The 12691-nt window shown below is 28.6% G+C and overlaps 1 protein-coding gene across 2 annotated transcripts in view; it reads left to right on the plus strand.

The window, feature by feature from the left end:
- The window catches only part of LOC129960480 (glycine receptor subunit alpha-4-like), an 81458-nt gene that overhangs the window by 12641 nt on the left and 56126 nt on the right, over positions 1–12691 (plus strand). Inside the window, exon 1 of one of the 2 annotated variants that reach the window (XM_056073946.1) lies at positions 3531–3551. The exons of the other annotated variant lie outside the window; for it this stretch is intronic. The gene's annotated coding sequence lies outside the window, so the exon portion shown is untranslated. Of the gene's footprint in view, positions 1–3530; positions 3552–12691 lie in introns of those variants that run through there. 2 annotated transcript variants of the gene reach the window in all.

The following is a 12691-nucleotide window of genomic DNA, read 5'->3' on the forward strand; positions in this document are numbered from 1 at the left end:
AATATTTATGCTTCATTTCGAATCAATTATGAAGTGAAAACGGTAGATATCGTATTATTTCCGTCTATAATATCCATTGCCGTGGGAGATGGAGATCTTGATATGGTTGTCATTCCTCAAATGAATTGCATTTTTTTCGTTTTTTTAAATTTACACCTGCCTTTGAGTTTACAGGACAGAAGCCATCAGGTCCTTTTAAAGATTCAGTTAGATTATTTAATTTGGTATTATTTATTCAATATTTAAGCTCGATTTTGAATATCTTGAGTAGAGAAGGGATTTCGTGCATAGAAATTCGAAACTTGTTGATCGGTCATCTAGTTACTGTATAAGTAATTAGATTTTGAGAAGCTAATTTGCATCTACCAATCCATTCGACAAAAATATCCCCCACACGTGTCAGGCGTCTTAAACAAGATAGAGGTGTCTTGTTTTAAAATAAAAATATACGGAAGAATATTGAAAGCCTACTTACGAGAAACCAAACCCAACATTTCAAATTTATAATGCAGACGGTAGAGTGGTTCGATGAACCAAATTTTTCCTATTTTACATCTAAATCACATAAATTACACGATAATTATTTGTCAAGACCTGAAGATAAAAACTTCTATTGTTGTTCCGTTATGGTTGCTTATTCTTAATCTATGGAAATTACAGTACACTCCCAAGCATCCGGTTCGCGACTCTCCTGCCTAGTTTTCTTTTATCGTAATTAAATGAAGAAGGCAAGGCATTGGAAGCGGCCGTCTGCTACGATCCATCTACGTGTCATGTGCAAAATACAAATTGTGACTGGAAAAAGAGCAGCGTTAAAGTTATCTTTTCATATCTGTATAATCATTTATCAGTTAAAAATAAAATCAACGTGAGTCAATTTTTTTAAGAATTAGGTCTACAGTTTACGTAAATGTTTCGTTTATGTTTCCTGCTTTTAAGTTAGGCATTACAGAATTTATGTTAAAATGTGAACAGTTTATATCCTTTAACTTACTTTTCCTCTAATAAATTCTTGAAACGTGTAGTGCAGTATATAAACATATATAAACTGCCAGTGCAGAGCATTCTATTTTAACACGACACGTTACCGGCAACTGCTTCTATGATTCACCGGCACGCAGCTGCGTTCACATTCTACGTGGTTTGAAGTAAATGGAGGGCTTAGCATTCAATAAGAAGTGAGAAAATACGTATTATAACAGTGAGTTTTGGTATAAAAGCTTAGTCATCTGATATTGGTGGGCAAAGAAAATGAGTTCATAAAAATCCAGCCTATCCGGCTTTTTTGTTATGCGGCCTGTCCTTCCACCACATTAGGCCGGATACTCGGGAGTGTATTGTAATTTTAATGATACACTGACTATGCGAAAAAATTACGAAATTTATATTATTCAATTTTAAATCTTATTAGACAGTAGAATTCTTAATACAGAAAATAATTTTTTTAGCATCTTTTTTCTCAAAACTGGCCTTTTCGTTTCTCCGTATATTCCGTAAAAAAGAGCAGCGTTAGTGTTATCTTTTCATATTTGTGTAATCATTTATCAGTTAAAAATAAAGTAAACTTGAGTCGTTTTTTTAAGAATTAGGTTATTGAGCAACTACGGCCATTAATTTACTAACTACAGTTATACGAATCGAAGCTAAACTGATAAATCATATTTTATTGAAAAGAGAAATTTTTTTCCATGTACTTATATCCATAGAATTTTACTTAATTGAATTATTTATCAAAAAAAAATCTATATCGAGGGCTCATTTTCCCTAAAGAGAAAGATTTTTGAAAATTTTTAGAGAAAATTAAATTAATTTTATGTTTGAAATGAAAATAGTAATTTCGATAATATCAAACATACTTACAGGGTTCAAAATTATACCAGACATTAAATTTCATTTAAAAACTCCAACTGAATCTGCAACAAACATGTATAAGCTTTATTATCTTTAGAAGTTAAATATTTTTTGCTTATAAATCAAGATGTTATAAATGAAGTTGGTTGAATTATTTTACGATGTATGAATGCTACAATAAAATGATTAAGAACATTTCAGAGTATCAGCTAAAAAAAAAAATGTGTGGAGGTAAACCATTGTACACTTAAGGATAATCTTTACAAAATCTATTAAAAGAGTCAATGCGTGTAGTTCAAACCAATCATTCACTTAAGTATTAACATTCGTACGATGTTTAAGTATCTTTCTAAAATAACTTTTTTTTTAATTTGGTGACTGCTATACATTATTTTTGAGAATCTTCGAATTCCAAGACAAAATGTATTACACATTTATCAAAAAAAGAAGTTTTGTAATTAATTTCCACAAATACTGAGATACAACTACCTTTTATTATAGCATTAATAATTGTCATCCGATTTCAATTAATGTATCATAAAATATGAGATACCGGTTTTTCCATTTCTGAATATTAATGGATTTAGTTGGATCTAAATTATTATCTATATATTTTAAATTTTCATTTCTAGAAAATTTAAAATTTGAAAATAAAAATAAATTTAATTCGTATATTCTTTCATTTGAAGCTCTAAAGTAGAAACTAAACACAAGGATTTTCATTTCATTTTGCATAGCTCATTGAATTATATATTCAAACTGAATGATTACCGGATACGAAAAATTTACTGTTATAAAATCATTGCCAGTGTATGCTTCTTTAGTGTTTGGACGTAAAATTTATTTAGAAATATATTTCGATTAATTCATAAATATACGTTTACAAATAAAATCTATTTAAATAAAATTCGTTTTGTGAATAATTTGCTTTATTTCCTGGATTTTATGTTCATTTGATGTTTGATGAGCGTCAAAGAGGCTCGTGAGTTTTCTGCAATTGAATGGTTAAATTTGAAAAGAACTGTTTATCATCCAACTGAACCATCATTTATTATCATATTCAGATATCTTTTTAAAAACTCAAGAAGGAGGAGTTATTGACTCTATAAGCGAAATAACGCCCTTAAAAAGAATATAAACAACAAGCATTTTATGGGTTAAAAATACATGATATTTCTATCAATATCGGGTTGTTGATATAATCTGAAATTCCAGAAAATGACTCTTGCCCTACTAAACCCCACAAGCAATTAAGCAACCAACTGATTTTAAAATTGTAGAGAATGCCAAGAGTTAAAATGCTGCCTTGCATTAGAGGATTGCAATTTTCAGCTCATAACTTTCGAGTTCCTACTTTCGAACGCGTTGGTCGTATATGGTGTTTACAAACATACTTTGGTAATGGATTTTTACAAAATCTCTGGAATGGGAGTTTCTGGCCAGCAACCCTTTCCTCAAAAGAAAATTACTCACTGGGATAAACAAAAAAAGAAAAGATCATAGCAGTCTTGAGGAAGTGCCAAGAAGTGAGACCCAAATATAATCTAGCTACAAAGACAAATAAGACAATTTCAAAAGTGAGAATGCTTTAGACACAAATGATTAAATTGTAAATAAATAAGAGATTAGGTTTGATAGTTTTCTCAATGATTTAATATTGAAGATGTTACTTGTGCGAAGAAAAGTATTTTACTGAACAGGTAACAAATTCATTAGATTAGAAATGCAACAAAAATACGATTTTTTTTTTTTTTTATGATGATGGACAAAAGTTCTAGATAATGGCAATTTTTAACTCTTCTTTGCATGATGATAGAAATTTGCATCATAAAATTTAGCGAACAGAGAATTCTACTCTAAACAGATGTACTATAACTACTATTTCTACTCTAACAGATGTTGGTTGTTGCTGGCAACTTTGTTCACGACTATTGCGTAATAAGGAATGTAGAAAACCCGCTAAATGTCACAATCCTTCTAACGTGTTTGATCTAGTCATTCCGCCGTTTTGTTGTGGTTGGAAGGAACGTGCGATTTTTTGAATATTTATTATAACTAATCTGAGATTTTTTTTTTGCTCATAAATGTAATAATAAGTGGAAAAAAGGTTTTTTTTTTTTTTTTTTTTTTTTTTTTTTTGTGTGTGTGTGTGTGTGTGTGTATTTCTGTTATTTTCTGTGCAATTTATATAGAATACCCCTAATAATCTTTCCAAAACCATGTGGCAAGAAATTTACATCACTATGCAGTTGTTTTGCTCCTAATGTATGACGAAAATATTTTTTACTATATGTTTATTTTATGTTATTTTTGTAGAGAAATTTAGAAAAGAGAGGCATTGAAGATTGGCCAAAAGTATGTGGGTCACTCCAGTGCAAACACCCTAATTGCAAAGGGTATTCTAAAATCTCATGCAGTAAATATGGAATTAATTTTTGTCTAAATAAGAATTATAATTGGTGTTTTAATTATCATCAGGAATAAAAATGATACAAAGATATATTATTTTTTAAATTTATTTTGTGCTGAGCTTAACATGTAAATTTGCATGATGATTTATTTTGTCATCTCACTGTTTTTTTAATGATTTTATATTACATATTTATACTAGGATTGTTTTAAAAACATTTTTCCTTTAATCTAAGAGCGTGAATTATATCACCCTGATTTATTTCACACACACAAAAAAAAAAAGAAAAAAATCTTGCAAAGTAGGGTTAAATATCTTTTTGTAATCTTTTAAATGTTTGTATATTTTTATTATATTTAATTATAATTCATGCACCAACTGAATGTTTTTATATACACTTTGATTTGAGCTTTCTGAAGTTCATCTACGCAAAATACTATGTAATTGGGATATTACAAAGAACCTGAAATTGCAGAAATCAAATATTTTCTTATACATTGAGCTAATGCTGTGAATATATCATTAATAACGCTGCACACACGCTCCACAAAATTCACTTTCTATGAAAAAAATGTGTTAAGTATAAATCAATTTTTTTTAAAAAATATTTATAATTTAAAAATATTAATACTTTCATAATTTAAAAGGAAAAATGAAATGATTGTTGATTGAAAAAATTATTTGTACATCTGTTTAATAAGTAGGTATAAGATACAATAATTTTATTAAAAAATAGACACTTTTCGCTTGGATCTTCGTTTGTGAAAGTTTTATGGTTAGGAGCTGAGATTTTTTCATTACTTATAAAATGTCTCTTATTTTGACCGATCTTCGTTACAATCAGCTCAGTTCCTATGCCCTTTTTAACAATTTTTTTGAATTCTTATAAGTTAAAAATGTTTTATTTTCTTTTTTATACAGCATTCACTGTAGACAAGATATACGATAATTTAATTCTTCATTCGTCATTTTCCGATTTATTCCGTGACTTCACTATCTACTAATCAAAAATTCCTTCGCCACAAATTGCTCTTGCAATTTGTATGATTTTTTAGTTCCATTTTGAATTAATAGAAATCCATTAAATTCGTTGATTCAGCAATTTTTAGCAATGACAAACCTAGCAGCGCTTTGCAGCGTATTTCGCATAAATGAAATTCTAGCATTAAACGAATTAAATGAAATTGTTTAATATATCTTGTATGGACTAAACTACGTTCTGGAAATCCGTTCTCTGTTAAAGTTTACTGCTTATGCAGTTGATTGATTCCCGAAGTGAAAAAAATTCGGTAGAGAATCTATCGGAAATGTAAAAGATAAAGAAATCTCATCACAGATAGCTCTTAAAATATGTGTCTAATAAAAATTAGCAACGTATGCTTAATGTTTAAAATTTTATAACATCTAAAAGTGAGCAATCATGAAGTATGTTCTCTTAAAACAAAAGTGGGGCACAGTTTGCTGATTGATTATGGTTCTTTGAAACTTTCAGTCTTCGTAATGAAACAGCTTTATTATTTAACAGAGTAGATATGTTTTCAATTAAAATTGGAATTTTAATTACTCGTTGCAATAAAACTTATTATAGTACTTCTAAAAAATTGGCTTTTCCTGAACAGATGCCAAGCATCACGAACATTATGCCACTGTGAATTAAGTGTTTTCGTTAAGCTCACAATGTCAGAGCAATGTACATCGTTAGCTTATTTTTTATGAATGTCTTTTTGTTCTAAAGAGATGGCAAACACCCAAAGAAGTTTTTAAGCCTGTCAGGTGGAATTTACTTTTATTTTTAATTATATGTCTTTAAAAAAATGTTCTATAATATAATGTGGAACCAGTTCTAGTCATTTCCGAATCTTTACCTCGCATCATAAATACAGAATTACCAGAGGAGATTTCAGTTCATGTTATACTCAGAGAACATCGAGGTGTTCAATCTCTCTCTCTCTCTCTCTTTTTTTTTTAAACGCTTATACCGAAAGAAATGTCGAGCTACTTGTTTCGTGTAGATTCAAACACTCAAAGCTGATGATTTTGATGGATGGCTATGTTTGTCGACACTACCGATTTTCTAAGCCTTGCCAACTACAAACAACCATCACATGCCGAAACTTTTGCTGCCAACGCTTTGTAGCGTGACATGAAATGCGAAGTGAATTTTACCGCTGGCAACTTCTTCGTTTTTTTTTTTTTTTTTTTTTTTTCCCTCTAACGATACCAACTACCAACTTAATCTAGTGAAAACACGGTGCTGAGAGATGACTGCGCTGAATCTAGGGCTGATTTGTCTAAACGGCTAAGTACCTGCCGGTGTGAAGGATTGGGATCGTTGCGTGATTTAGAACAAGATAAATTTCTTCTGTCTGACAAAGTGTTTCGCGTCTTCCTTTGACTTTATGAAGATAAACTTTGCTTGCCTTTTTCTCATAGATATATGCAGATATATATGCAATGAAGTATTCTTAATAGTTTTGTATTATAAATTTTTGGAAAATTGCGCAGAATATTTAATTATTTTATTTTGATTAACGTGTTTATTTGAATTATTTTGACAAAATACTTTATTTCTTACTTTGCTATTTCAAAATAACATTTATATAATGAGTCACATATGATCGTTAGCAAACTCCTCATGGTCATCTGTCAGACCTTGATGTACGAATTTTACATAAGAAATTGTATACAAAAATAAAAAGAGGCGATACTAAAGCAACCTAATTGACAAGCAAAGAAAAAAAGTGTCAATAAGGATGGTGACATAACTTAATTAACAGAAATAATTATAAATATGAAGTAGAAACTTACAGTTACAACATAGTAGAGTTTATGGCAAATTTTACAATCTGAGATATTAAGAATATAAAAATTAATTTTAAAGAAATTTCTAAATTTAATATTTATAAATTGCAGATACAAAAATGAAAAATATTTATAAAATTTTTTTAAAAATGCAAAGAAATACTTGGTAGCTGACATTATTGAATTAATTCATATAATGAGCGCCGACTCTGAGCCTTTCAATTATTGGTATATTTTTGTATTTTATTTTGTTTTGTTTTGTAATGGCCAAGTGCTGAACCAATGCACAAAATGTGTTTAGAAAATAATTGGCTTGTTTGTGTTACTGAAGAATGACAAGCTAGTCAAGGCTGAATAATGCATAGTTGTTTCATGTGCACTACTGCTCCTTTTAGTTTTTCAAATTTCAACACCGTGTCTTTCTCCCTTCGGTTGTAACCTTACTGATAAGTTGATTTAGTGGATTGTTCATTTTCTCCTCATCGTAAGAAATGAAAAGTGTGTCAAAGTGAAATTCCTTTTTTGACAGAAAAAAAAAATGCAAAAAAACTTATTCGTTGTTGAATGAAGCATATGTTTATGTGTGTGTGTCACTTACTTACATTTTTGAGAAAACTAAAAGATTTCAAGAGGAGTCAGAAAAGGTTCTGGATGACCTTTATGAGTTTTGTTTATCGTAGGCATTTTTCACATTGATCGGTCAAACAGTCAACCAACATAATTACCAAATTTGTTATGCAGCTGCAAAAATGATCATTTCTTTAAAATTTTTTTTTCAAAGATTAGAAAATTTCTTCTACCACTTGACAAAATGGAAGTATGTGGTGGAAGAGATTAAATGGATCCGAAATCTTAAAAAATTGTATTTGTAAGAAAACTGAGATGACAACTTTTGTATTTATATGATGGAAGTGTGTTTACTCTTTACTTGGCCGGTAAGGAAAAACAAATTATATCTTCTTTATCAGGAAGGAGCATTGCATATATATCTGCATATCTTCTTTACGAGGAAACCTTAACCCACGATTTAGTGTGCGTCAAGACGTTTCGGACCAAGAACAGAATCATCATTTCTAGAAAATCAATCCTATTCAAGTGATTTCACTCTGCATCACATCTTTTTATTCTCCATGATCAAGTCAGCGCTGAAAGGAATTAAATTTGATACTATATTCAGTGGAAAAGTTTTCAGGATTGCTTCGAATAACAGAAAATTTATAATGACTTGTGCAGAGACGGAGGAGGGGAAATACATAGTGAATCACAATATTAAAATTGTAAAAAATCATAAATAAGATGTTTTAAAGTATCAATAAGGCTATTTTGTAGTCATATTTCGTGTCGCTGTACATTGTTCTTTGCTAGGAGAAGTCCCATAAGATTAAGATGGATGGTACAAAAAGTAGTCAACTATTTGTGTAACTAAAATTATTGTTAACATTTCGTTTTCTTGCTTGTTTCTTTATTTCAGTTCATCTAAAACGAAATCCCACGATTAGTAGAGAAGGGTCTAAATTTATTGAATAAAGATTGTTGATGATAAATATTTTTTAGAAGAGTCGCAACACTGCAGAAATTGATTGTTATATTCCTTCAAAGTGATTATTTTTTTCCTAGAATTATTAAATTCTTTCATTATTGAATTCACGGATTTTGGATAGAGGCATTGCAACAGTTTTTCTCATGTAATATATTAGAATAATAATCAATCATAAAATTGAAGTTATTGATATGAAACTATTTGTAGAGATTCATTAACCTTTAAATGTATATATTTGCCAAAGCGCTATCAAGTTTTTTACGTGCGTTTCTTTGGAAGAACCAGCCAGTAAACAATCAACTTTAAATTTCTGCACCGGGAATAATTTGTAAGCCCCTGACATGTTCATTTTGTCTGCATTTTTATTATTTGGTGAATAAGTTGAAAAAATAAGAAAACACACAGATAATAGAAATTGTTTTGCTCTATGTAAGTGAGCCACATGATATTGCTACATGGAAACATATGTTTGTTTGTTTGTCAAAATAATATTTTAAAATAGAGATAAGATTTTCCCATAATTTTTTAAATAATTTTTAATAATTCCCATAATTTTCTCCCATAATAATTTCTACAACACCTAAATTAGCTGAACATATTATTTCAACACATAAAAACAGTAAATTAATTTTGGAACACAATATAAAAAATGACGCATTTGAAGGTCAAATAATTTGATGAATCTTTATCTTACAAAATTTACAATTAATTAAGGATACTTTCATTCACAAATATTTCAGTTAAAATTAGTTAATACTGATTCTTCATTTGTGCTTTATGCATTAAAATATCCAGTATTTCCAAATACTGAGTTTAAAAATAATCTATTTATTACCTGCAAAATAATAATCTTCCTCTACCACTAACCAATAACACTACATTCATAAATAAGTTTCTAAACATTTTTGTACTTGAGAGAATATAACGTGGTTGTACTATTTTGAAGCCGACAAAGAAATTATTTCGTTTACGTTGAATGCTTTCCTTTATTCAAAAGTATAACTTTTTTATTCATGCATTCAAATAATTTTCTGAGCATGTTTTTCATAACGTTTTGTGTTATTTAGATAATTCACGTTGATTAATTCTTTATTTTGTCACGATCGATCCTGAATAGACTTTCTGAGCGTGACACTTTTTTGATATTGGAATTTGTCAAAGGTTTTTCGACAAAGGATACTTTGTACATACATGACAAATATTTTCACGTTGAAATTTTTCTTTTGTATTATCATTTTATTCTTCTCTTTTTTACATAATAAATTCATTGAAAATACACATTTTGATTTTCCATATTGAAATTCACATGCAATAAAAGTCTCTTAGTGAGTTTGCGTCCTTTTACAAGGGAAAAAAAATAGTATTTGAAATGGCTTTTATCGATTGGGTAAACGATTTTTAGGACTGAAAGGAAGTTAATTGCATTTCCACAAAGCGAACTTTCTATAAAAATGGCCCGAGTTCCAGTAACATCTTAAAAAAAACAACAACAACAACAACAAAAAAAATAATGAAACACTTCTTAATAGTTGCAGCTAGATGTTTTTTTTTTTTTTTGCTTGTTTGTTTAGAAGTCCAAAGAAAGGATTAGAAAAAGAAATGAAATTCTGTGTAGAATTTCAGATGAAGAATGGAAAATTTATGTAATATTCATGAAATAAGACAGCTAATATCTGTAAGAAATATCGAACATTTCTCCAACTTTCTATATATATTTGTCACCATTTTTCATATTCTAACTTCGGGAAAATTTCTTCTTTACACATATAATCAGCTTCAAATCTTGTGAACTGGAAAGAGATATACTTCACGCCAGAGATCATTTAAAGATTTTAACATAAATGGTATTCGTAATTGCTTTTTGTATGCAAAATACAACAGAAAAAAGTAAAGGCATATAAAACTAAAAGAATGCTACGAATTAAAACCAAAAAAGTAATTTTGACAAAAATGTATTTGCTAGAAAAATAGGAATGATATTCTTTTTGATAAATTATTGTCTCGCATTTTTAGTCAAAACTGAAAATAGAAAAATTAATAATTTTTGAATTCTGTGAAAAAAATTTGTTAAAATAAGAAATCTTGTACTATAGTCATGCGTCTATTGTTCCGTTTCATTAAAAAAATAGGTAAGATAATATATTTTAATGCTATTATCCGCTAATATATTACTAACCAAACAACTAATTTAAAAACTTTCCTTTAATTTTATTTCATATTTGAAAGAAGAAATCTATTTCTTTGATACATTCGTTTCATGATTAATTTTAATAATTGAAGCATCGCTCTGTATGGGCTTGTTTTCAAATTTCTGTATTTAATTTTTAAAAATGAAATATACATTAATTCTTATTTATAAATGAGTTCACCTCTTGATATATGGGTTAAAGTTCTTTCTTCCATTAAAAAGTGGGACAAATGCTCTGAACTCTCCATTACTATTTAAAAAACAATGTAAGGTTAACATGCGTATTGCTTAGATATTCAAACGATTATGGGCCGAGAGACTAAAAATTTCCGTTACTCGAAAAATATGAACAAACTGGAAGGCTAGTCATCAGTGTTGCCACATACGTTGTATCTAAAAGTAGAATTAACAAATAATTTTGTTTAAAACTCATTTGGTGTTATTTAAAGTTTTTCTTTTTTTGTCCCTATTTCACCGCCAAATGTGATATAAATTCTTACTATGACGTAATAATAATTTTCATTAAATATTTCAAACAATATTGGCAAAACAACCCTCATATGTCATGGATCAGGTGACTCGCTATCTACCAGTCACAAAGCGAATAAAACACAATGTTTACATAAGAGATTATATATATGCATCTATTGTCATATTACATTTATTTATTTTATGCCGAAGGAGTGTCATTAAAATGAAATTTAACCACGGACTTTACAAATTATCCTTCCAAGAGTAAATAAAAATTGTTTTGAAATAAATAGGAAAAGATACAAGAGAAATGAGTTAAAACAATTAATCATAAAAAAAGCTTTTATGATTATTTAACATAATGTCTAATTGCTGTTTTCGGCAAAGATAATGTTAATTTTTTAAAAAAATCATGTTTTTTAAATATGTTGTTTGATGTATCTTGACCTTGATAAATAATGATTTTAATATACATCTTGTTCCTTTATTTTAATTTTAAAATACAACATGAATTTTCTCAATAGTCCTTCTCAAACTAATTAATTTCCAGGCTTTTTCAAGTTTGTTGTATGCTCTAAAATACGTTTTTTTATTACAATCGATAATAACAATCATAATTATCTGATTTCACTTTCATAATATAAAAATTCATTAAATTTAATATGTAAAAGATAGAATGAATCATTCAGAAAATTCAGCAGTTTTACTCATCTTTAGTCCAAAATTAAACCTTTGGAACCATATGCTGATTGATGTAACATTCCCTGCCATTTCTGAATCAATTTCTATAATTTTTATTAAAAGACAAATATCACATTCTTAAACTTCTTTTTCAACTTTCCGTTGTAAACCATAAACACTACAATTTAATTGCACTGAAGTTATTAGTATGGGAAAGTATCACATTAAAATTATTTTTAATCAGATGATATTTGCTATTACGATCATCGTTCCACAGCCGCCGGTTAACTTAGAAACTTAACCGAAACTAAAACTGACATTTCCTTGTTAGGCATGCCATCCTTGTAACGAACCACTTTTTTTCATTATTATTCTGAACTACAGGAAAAGATTTTGTGTTCTGTCTTCATTCGATAACGCTTATAACCCAAACATTTTCATTTCTTTTATTTTTTTCTTCTCTTAGAAAATTTTAGCAATGTTACTTTTTTTATTCTCTGTTCTTGTAGATTTCAAGGTTTTCAAAACTTTCCTGAATTAGACTGAAAAGAATAACAACGAAAATAAATTATCTATCGGTATATTTACTAATATATTTTTTTATATCTTTATTATAATGGGGTTTACTTTATTTATATCCGAAAATTTTCTTATGGTCACATTTATACTATTTTTGTAACCACCCAAACTTTAAACATATTTAATTATCTTTCTAAGCCAAAGCCAAAGGAATAAGAACAAATAAAAG

Source organism: Argiope bruennichi, chromosome X2 (genome assembly GCF_947563725.1).
Source record: "Argiope bruennichi chromosome X2, qqArgBrue1.1, whole genome shotgun sequence".
Taxonomy (NCBI): Eukaryota; Metazoa; Arthropoda; class Arachnida; order Araneae; family Araneidae; genus Argiope; species Argiope bruennichi.